Consider the following 10,564-nt stretch of genomic DNA (forward strand, 5'->3'; position numbering starts at 1 on the left):
ATAGGGAGGGTGGGAGGGAGGGAGATGCAAGAGGGAAGAGATATGGGAACATATGTATATGTATAACTGATTCACTTTGTTGTAAAGCAGAAACTAACACACCATTGTAAAGCAATTATACTCCAATAAAGATGTTAAAAAAGAAAAGAATACGTTACGTGGTTTTTTTTCTGCTTTGTACCTGAGTTATATTTAATATTTCTGATTCACCCACTAGACCATAAACACATTGAAAGAAGAATATCAATCTCCGAATGACTCCCAGGACCTGAAAGAATCCTTTGCGCATGGTCTTTGCTCAATAAGTAGTTGTTTGATGGAAGAGAGCGAAAGGAGGAAGGGATGAAGGGAGGAAGGGAGTTGGGTTATGTGTGCATATACTTTCCCCTTATCTGGAAAGCTCTACTTATCCCAACCAACCCTGCCAACTCCTCTCTCTCACTTACTCCTTTAGGTCTTAAATATCACTTTCTCAGGGCCCTATGACCAGTAGTCAAGCTAGGATCCCCCTGCTGCATGCACTTATCTCAACCTAATGCTTATATAATGATAATCATCATTATTGCATGTAAGTATATTTAATGTGTGACTTCATCATCTAGTAAGCTTCTGTCACCTGTGACTGTGATGTGTCCTTCTCTGGCATAGTTCCTGATTCACTGGAGGCCTTTATTTAATATAAACCACATGAATGATTTACTCATTTGGCTCTCTTAGTCTGAAGGGCAATATGCCTGTATGTCATGCAAAGAACATTTGAAGGACTAAGAAAGAGAACCACATGATCTTTGCGCTCCTGCAATGGTACAGTTATTACATAGAAGAGGGATACAATTTTTGCTTGTGATACAAAAAAAAAAAAAACAGAACTAGAAAGAAGGAAGCTATGAGGATTCAGATTTTGGAGCAAAATAGGAGAGTAATTTCTTTTAAAGTAGCTTTTAAACATTTTGCACAACATAAGAAATTCATGTGTTTTCTGTTTGTTTGGTTTTGGTCACCATGCTGTACATTACATCCCCAGGACTTATTTATTTTACAACTAGAAGTTTGTGCCTTTTGACCACCTTCATCCATTTTGCCCACCTCCTGCCTCTGGAAACCACCAATCAGTTCTCTGTATCTATGAGCTTGGTGTTTTGTTTAGATTCCACGTATAAATGAGAGCATATGGTATTTGTTTTTCTCTGTCTGAGTAATTTAACTTAGTATAATGGCCTCAAGTTCTGTCCATATTGTTGCAAATGGCAAGATTTCATTTTTTACAGTTAAATAATATTCCATTGTGTGTGTGTGTGTGTGTGTGTGTGTGTGTATGTACCACATTTTATTTATTTATTCATCCATTGATGGACACTTAGGTTTTTCTGTATCTTGGCTATTGTAAATAATGCTGCAATGAACATAGGGGTGCAGATAGCTTTTCAAGACATTTTTTTTAACCATCCAGACAGTATTCTGCAGATGTAAATACAGCTGACCCTTGAACAAGATGGGTTTGAACTGCGCAGGTCCACTTACATGTAGATTTTTTCCCATAAATACAGACTACAGTATTACACAATCCACGGTTGATTGACTCCACAGATGTGAAACCTGAGACACGGAGGGCTGACTGTGAAGTTATATGCGGATTTTCAACTATGTAGAGAATCGTTGCCCTAACTCCCACATTGTTCAAGAATCATCTGTATATGACTGTGTACGTGTCTATGCATTATATATAACAAAAAAAGAATTGTATCTAGTATACTGTCTTGTGACTCACTTTTTTATGTAACAATATTGTAAAAACTCTTTCCACGTCAAAGTATATATCGATATAGATAGATGGATTCAGTTAATATCAGTACAAATCTATGTATATATCGAGTTAATATATATCTCATTCTTTATAACAGATGCCCATTATTCCATTATATAGATTGCTGTAATTTTTTAAAATCAGTCCTCTTTTGTTGGCTATTAGGTTGTTTCCATTTTCCAAGTTTTATTATAAATCAGTTTCGAAGTTTTATTATAAAACATGTGCAATGAGCATAATAATATTCTGATAACTACACAGTATCGAGGAAATTATTTCTTTAGGTGATTTCTTAATACGAAATGATTGGGTCACTGAGCAACTAGAGCAGAGCACAGGAGGTGGTGTACTCGCATTACTCAGGGTGCCCATACAGAAGCCAGTGAACTGTTTGGTGGGGATATTGCAGAGAAGAGACGAGCGTGAGATGGGAAGAGAAGTAGATAGTGCTCAAATTCTTTCTTATTTTGATGTTTTATGATTCTATGAGTGCTAAGGGCACACTCGACCCTTTACTTCCCTCTGTAACATGCTTGAGAGAAGATACTGAGAACTGTTCATCTTTATATATCCAGCCCATAGAGTAACCTCATGTCCACGGATGTGAAATTGTTTTGAGATGTTATATCTCTAAGATATATTTAATGGTGTCATAGAGTCCATGGTCTGCACAAAGCGGGGTATATGTTCTCATCTCACATATATCTAAAAGTAATTCTCCTGCTAGGAAGAAGGGGTTTGAAATGCTCCTCCCACTTCCTCAGCACAAGAGACTACAGACTCGACGAGGAGCATGAGATCCATGAAAATCCCCAAAACAAAGAGAAAACATCATGCAGAGCAGCTGGAGGAAAATCTGTTTCTCATTATAGGTCACGAGGACTATGTATTTTTTAAAAATCTGAACTTCAAGTAGTCCCAAGCGGTGCCCATCATTACCTGACATTGACATTAAGTGCCCTGAGCAAACATACCAGAGTAGACCAGTGCAGGACAAGAAGAGCATGGAACACAAAGAAGAAGATCAGCAGAACCTGCACAATGAAAGAAAAAGAGGTCATATGCTGGACCAGAAAAAGAAAAGTCCATTAAACACAATTCCCTTGCAGTTTGACCAATTTCTAATGAGGATTAACTGAAATTAATATCGAAACTACATTCAGAGTATATAGTGACTGCAATGACACACCAGTTAACTGTTTAATAGCGTGTATGTTCTCATTTCATAATTCAGTCATTTTCAATTTAAGCTTTTTCTGATCTTAAATAAAAACTAGGGCAAAATGCCCCTCCAGATAGTGTTATGAATATATCCGTGGATTGCAGGAAGATCCCATCTAAGTCACAGTCATAATTTTTACGTCCAGCATGGGTTTGGCAGGAAAGTCATGCTCTACAGACCGCTACCATAACACAGAATATTCAGGATTGGATATATACATGTCACATATTGTGATGCTATAACATTTGTAATTTAACATAATTGTCACAAAATTATTATGAGAGTTGCATGAAGTAGTGCATATTTACATGTATACCCTATATTTTTAATGCTTGGCGCATAATATTAAACACTAAATGTAATTCCTCTGAATGCATCCCTGAGGCAGAAGAGCAGTGCCTAGTAGGACAAGGGGACATGAGTATTCTAGTTAAAAAGAGCGGGGAAATAAAACAGATCAAAGAAAGTGAAATAAGGGCATCAAGGGAGAGGCCCTTCACATTCCTTGAAGAGAAAGGAAACAGATTAAGCCCAAGTTTTCCAAAGCAGATCTTGGAACACTAGTCCTGCAAGCTCTTAATACAGATAATCCACAAACAAATGGTTCCTTGATCAAAGACTTTTCAACAGCAATATACCATCGGCCTTTTGGAGGATCAAAATACACACCAGCATATTAAAGGCTCTTAGAAGTCTTATAATAAAGAGAACTATTTTACCTGATATTTATCAAAGTTATTTGACAATAGATTTTTATATAACTCACTTTTAAAAATTCTACAGTGGTAAATACTGCTTCAGCTAGAGTAAAGAGGCATGGCAATGCAATGGGTGTTTCACAAAATTTAGAAGCAAGATATAAAAGCATGGGTTTTGTACTCAGATTGACCTGAGTTCAAATTCTGGCTCAACCCCTTCTCATACACATGACCTTGAGAATGTCAGCATCACTCAGCATCCTCCACAGAGGAGAGTTATAAAGGGAAACACCTTTGGAAGTATCATTAAGCATCTGGTATTTGACAGTTTTAGAAAATTCAAATTTAGATGAATAAGAACTACAAAAACATTTGGATTCAAGGTGGTGATTTTATATGTAAAGTAGATGCTGAATAAAGTTGGAGAACTTGGTAAAATTTTAGAAATCTTACACATAGAGGGGCTTTGAATAAAATAATGATGTATTCACATTTGAATGTCCTTTACCACCCAAAGATATTAGAGGTTCTGGCAAGACAGCAGTCGAATTAATGCTCTATATTAGTGGTTCCCTTAAATTTTAAGTGTATCAGAATCACCTGGAGGGCTTTGAAAACAGATTGTTACTTCCCTGGTGGCACAGTGGTTAAGAATCCGCCTGCCAATGCAGGGGACACGGGTTCGATCCCTGGTCCGGGAAGATCCCACATGCCACGGAGCAACTAAGCCCGTGCGCCACAACTACTGAGCCTGCGCTCGAGAGCCGGCAAGCCGCAACCACTGAGCCCATGAGCCACAACTACTGAAGCCCACGCGCCTAGAGCCCGTGCTCCGCAACAAGAGAAGCCACCGCAATGAGAAGCTCGTGCACCGCAACAAAGAGTAGCACCTGCTCGCCATAACTAGAGAAAGCCCGTGCGCAGCAAGGAAGAACCGACACAGCAATAAATAAATAAACTTATGAAAAACAAAAACAAAAAGAAAAAGCACAGATTGCTGGAGTCCACTACTAGAGTTTCTGACTGAGTAGATGTCGGATGGGGCCAAGGAAACTGCATTTCTTACAAGTTCCCAAGAGATGAACATCACTGTTCTATGTAGCACGGACTTTAGGTTGAAGGATGAAGCCAGCTGTGGTCTGGCATACTTGAAGAAAAAGGAGTAGTGAAGTGTCTGGGTACCAAAGGAAGACTGAAGTGTGGGTTTAGTGGGAAATACAGAATCTGAAAGGTAGAAGGTTTGGGTAGATTGTAGATTACGGTAATCTAAGATCTTAGAGAGTAGGATGCTATTTCACATTTGATAAGAAAAATAATTACACTTCCTTAGAAGAGTACTAGACTTGAGAGGGCCAAAAAATTTTAATGGTAGGACATTGCATAAATAACCCAAATGACACTTAAAATTTCCTAATGATAAGAGTGTGGTAGAGAGGACACCAATGAACCAAACGTCAGCACCCCACATGAAAAAACAGCAGTGACTGATGAGATTATAGTGACAAGGAAAGACACAGGACAACAGGACAAATGGCATAAGCCTAAAAAGAAGGAGAATTTCAGGTAGAATATTAATGTTATCTCATGGTGCTTGACACATGGCAACTGAAAAGAGCAGCTTTCCCTGGTGAAGACTAAAAGGGAAGCAATGTCTTCCAGGACCCATTTCAAATAAGGCAAAAAAGGCATGGAGAGTGTTCTTTGAAGAGCACTGAAGAATGATCAGTTTGCAAATCAAATTCCTGTTCCATAGGCCACAGTGGAAAGATCTGGGAAATATGTCAACAGTGGTTAAGAATACAAATACATGAGAAGATTTTATTTTGATAGGGGCAGTGGGGCAAGGCAGAGTAGCCAAGGACAACAGGAATAAGAGACAGAAGTAACCGATCTCGTTTCTGAACTGAACTTTGGCATAACATTCTTGTATGGCAACTGACTTAGGTGTCCAGCCTTAGTGAAGCAGGACTGCCCGTACAGGGGGTAGCCCATTATTCCCCATAATTGTGGGAATGTAAGAAATGAAGCAGCTTTGGTGGGGGAAAGAACAAGCAACGAGAAAGTAGCCATAAAGTCTAGATAAATAATATCTTAATAAAGATAATATTTTTGTTTACAGATTAGAACCCTCTTCTTTCGTCTTTATTCAGTGAAAAACGGCAACACAAGTCGCCTGAGGCAGTGCATCACACATGCATGTGTAGGGACTGATGTAATGCTGTGTGAATGCGCCATGTTCACTGTAACTCTGATGGAACCATTGTTACTACAGAGGAATAACACACTGAACATATTCAACGTTGTTGAATGTATCGTGTTTTGCTGTGTGTACCAATAAATCATTTATTATACACATTTGTCTATGTTTGAGAGACATTATGGGCTCTGAATAATCAGAAGAGGAGACTGAGGCTTGGCCGCTGCTCAAGTGATCTTCGAGTCACTTAACCAGTTTGAACTAAATTAATTAATTAATTCAATTCATTTAGTAAACATTTATTAAGTAAATACTGAATGTATAAATATTTATTAAATAAATATGTGTTGAACACTTACAGTATAAAATAAGAATAGTAAGACTCAATTTTCCCTAACAGCTTAATTTTGGGAATTAAATATGTGGAAGCAATTTATAAATTATAAAGCCTAATATAAATAGCAGAAACTTTCAGGACATCATTTTAAATGTTAACAAATGGATAAACCTTTATGTACTAATATGAAGGGGAGTCATGTAAAATTTATGCTCATGAATATAGAAAAAGCTATGCTTTTGGTCTGAAGAATGTTTAATTATACTAAAGTTGATATACAGTTTCGGGATATTTAGTCAACATTTCAAAACAAGTCATTTTGAAGAAATCTGGCAGCATGCTTTGAACAGTTGTTCTATTTTTAATAGCATACTATGGGATTGAAAACATGCTTAATGTAATTACTAAATGTTATTTATTTTATTCTGTCAAAATTTTAATTTTTATGTTTATCATATATGCCACCTTTAATTTTCTGGATGACTCTGCCTATAGATAATAATTTGGAGCACAGTGTAAAGATAAGTAAATCAAATTGAAGTTTATATTAAAAGCAGATTTCCTACCCAAATGTATTACTGCTTGTTTCTTTATATGTCACTTTTCCTTATTTTCATGTTTTATAGTGTTTTCTTTATGATACAAATTCTTTCAGTGCTCAGTGAAATAATTCCTTTCTTGATACTATATATACACACATTCCCTCCCCCTCCCTCCTTTTTTAAGCTTTTAGAAATGCAATGACATTTCAGGGTAGAACATATGGCTTTGGATTAAGCTAGAATTAAATTGCACTTACTAATTGTATATCCTTGGGAAGAGGTTTTTAACAAATCTGAGTTCGTAAAATCAGTAATACCACCTACACATCAAGTTGTCACAAGAATTAAAGGAGATACTACATAGCACATAACAACAAAAATGTAATAAATGTCAGTCCTCTTCCATTTTCTCCATTTTTAGAGATACATATGTTTCTATATAAGCCTTAAAATGTCAATTACTCATAGTAGGCTTTAAGGAGAAACTGAATGCTATAATTCTAAATATATCCCCCAAATAGACTTTGTAGTTTTATTTATGTTAGGCTATGTGTCAATTTTCCCAATTTATTATTAAATTATATATATATTAGAATATATGCTAATTCTCTCAGTGAAAAAGATTTATTATGCCACATTTTTGAAATTCTGTGCTTAGAACTCCTAGTCTATCTTCATATACCCTCTTTATTATGCCTACACAGATAGTTTCTTAAGCTACAGTGTCTATTTTCAGGCTAGGATTTCTTGCCAGATCCTAATAACAAATATTCCACTACCTCCTAAGAAATTATGCCAGTAAACTTTTAGCCTAGCAGAGACGATGAAAATATAGCATCTTCTGGAAGGAATAGTTCATTCATTGGTTTTTAAAAATTTAGTTTGAGAAAAGTAAGCACAAGTCTGAAGTAGCAAGAAAAAGAAGAATGAAATAATAAGGTAGGTTGAGATCAAAGATCATATGGCTGCAGGTATCCCAATAAGTAGATATGAGATGACCTCTTACTCTTACAGCCTGGGATAATATGTAAGAGCATTGCATAAGACAGTCATACCACCCATGAGCCCACCCAAGGGAGTGGTCACTCTTTTTGCCCCAAATTAGGGTTATAAAATCCTTCTCTCTTCTGCAATGTCAAGGCATATTAAAGGCAACAAGTTGAATGTAAAAGACATAGAATAATTAAGAAAAACAGAAAAACGAGCTGTAGCTTCACAAGTGAAAAGATAAATCATTCCTGGTTAGTAAGTAAAAGGCAAAAAGTATTTGGCAGAGAACCTTGGAGGAGAGCATTCTCCTTTATTCCCATGTAGTTAATGTATCTCCGAGAGTTAAAATCTTAGAATTGAACAATTATAGATGCACCTGAGTATCAGCCCTTTCTCTGCAATTTACTAGCCTGGGGACCACAGGGAAGAAATAGGACCTTAAATGCATCTCCTGACTCCTAGTTTTTTTCCCACTCCATCATAGCATCTAAAAAGAGGAAATTAGACTCCCACTGAGAATATTAAGTGAATATTAAGTGTGTGTTCACAATAAAAAAATGAGTCCATTAGTAAATTGAAGTGAGGACCTAGCAAGTGCTAGGAAGAAATTCCACGCAGGAGTAAGAACAACCTCATTAATAATAACATCAGTAATGGTAAATAGAAACCTAACAGTAAGTGAGAGACGAAAGTCATTGTGGGACAGAAGATACATTAATATTGTCATTAATTTTTTAAAATAGATAGCAACCATTTCATATGATATATGCTTAGCCTAAAAGTAAAAACTTAGAATTAACTAATATTTATCAAGCATATACTATGTATCTGGCACTATGTTTATATTAATATAAGTATTAATATAATATTAATATTCTCACTCTATGAAAACAAAATGCAATAATCTAAAAATGTTTCATTCTAGTCTGTATTTCTGATGCCACAACCTAATACCATTAAAATCTTGGGAATTCCAAGTATAATGTAGCCTGACACTTTAACATAATTGTCTATTAACTCATAGGGTGTTATAGGTGTGATAGGGTGTTAGTCCTTATCTTGGGACTGGTAAACAATCAGCTGTGGTACCCTCACACCACCTGCCTCAAGCACCGTGCACATACAAATCTTGGGAGACTGCCTGGAAAGAAATGACCTAATGTTTGGTTAAGGAGAACAAAGGTTTTTCTTCAAGGTGAAAAGCCTGGCCAAATCCTAGGTGGACAGCAGAATCCCACAGCCCCACTTACTGCTCTAAGCACTTTGGTTCTCAAGAGTCACAGCATAAACTGTGTCACCCCCCGGAAAGGGGAATGAAGGGAGGTATTGGTGAAAGATGAGGCAATGGAAGTAACATCGCTGGATCCAAAGAAGAGCTCTTGGCTCTACTCCCGCCTCTGCTACTAACTGGGTGACATGGCCAGCCCACAGTCTCTTAGAGCGTCAATTTCTTCTTCACTAAATTGAAAGAGTTGAGGTTGAGAAGATTAGATTAGTTTAGCACTTCCTACAATCCCAGAATACTTGTTCTTCCAGCAGTTAATAGGCATTCTGTAAATGCATTCTAGAAAATAGGCATTAATAGGCATTCTGCAAAAAGGACTTAAGTAAGTACGGAAAAAAAAACCTGGGATAAACACAATCAAGCAGATCTTGTTGCCGTCGGGCTACCCAGTGACTTTACTATGTAAATATTTTAGAAGAGACTCTATAGTGTTTTTTCAAGTCAACAATGAACAATATTTTCCCCCATTTGAAGCCAGGATGCTGATTACACTTGATCTGTACACTTAAAATTATAGAGCTGCCTTGCTCCTCTTGAAAAGGGATGTCAATGATATGTCTTACAACTGAGAGCCTCTCAAATACAATGATATGTAGAATTTCTCAAAACTTATTTTACCACAAATTTGTTTTTAATAGCTTCTCATGAGACAGGACTTTAAGAAGCAGATATTGTCCAATTTTATAACCTATTATGAAGATAGCAGACTCCTGTTCCTCAAACAAAGAGAAAACTAGGCTGATAAAATCAAGAAAAATAGCGGAGGAGAAGCACTTCTGGAAGGCAGGTATAGAGATCTCAAAAAATGTGCTCCTCTATAAATGCAATGAGAACACAACATGAGCAAGAATCACTAAAATCAACTTTTTCAGAACTCTGGAAATTTACTGAAGGCTTGCAACAATCCATAGAACATTTATTAAAGAAAAGCAGTTGAAACTCAATAGAAACAATGACAACGTAGGGTTTTATTTTACCCAGTATTAATATCCTTCTCTCCTGCTCTGTGGGAGCCTTGAAAATCAGCATCCTCTCAATGATGGTAGCTATGAAACAAACAGCCTATGGTCCACTAGAGAGGGCAGAACAGGTTTAGAGTTTCCCCAAATATCTAGAGAGTTGTCACTACTTGACCTATATGGAAGCTGCCTGGAAATGCCTCACTTGAATGTTTTTTGTTTGTTTGTTTGTTTGACCTGCACTAGAGCTCACTCAGTGAGATACCCTGTCCATATAATATTTGTCAAAAACAATCAGGGGCTATAGTTTTATACAGCAGCTTCCTGAGGCAAACAAAAGGTTTACCATAAAATTTTTTAAAAAATACAGTAAGTGAGGTCTTCCCTGCTGGCGCAGTGGTTGAGAGTCCACCTGCCGATGCAGGGGACACGGGTTCGTGCCCCGGTCCGGGAAGATCCCACATGCCGCGGAGCGGCTGGGCCCGTGAGCCATGGCCGCTGAGCCTGCGCGTCCGGAGCCTGTGCTCCGC

Source organism: Physeter macrocephalus, chromosome 15, assembly GCF_002837175.3.
Source record: "Physeter macrocephalus isolate SW-GA chromosome 15, ASM283717v5, whole genome shotgun sequence".
NCBI lineage: Eukaryota > Metazoa > Chordata > Mammalia > Artiodactyla > Physeteridae > Physeter > Physeter macrocephalus.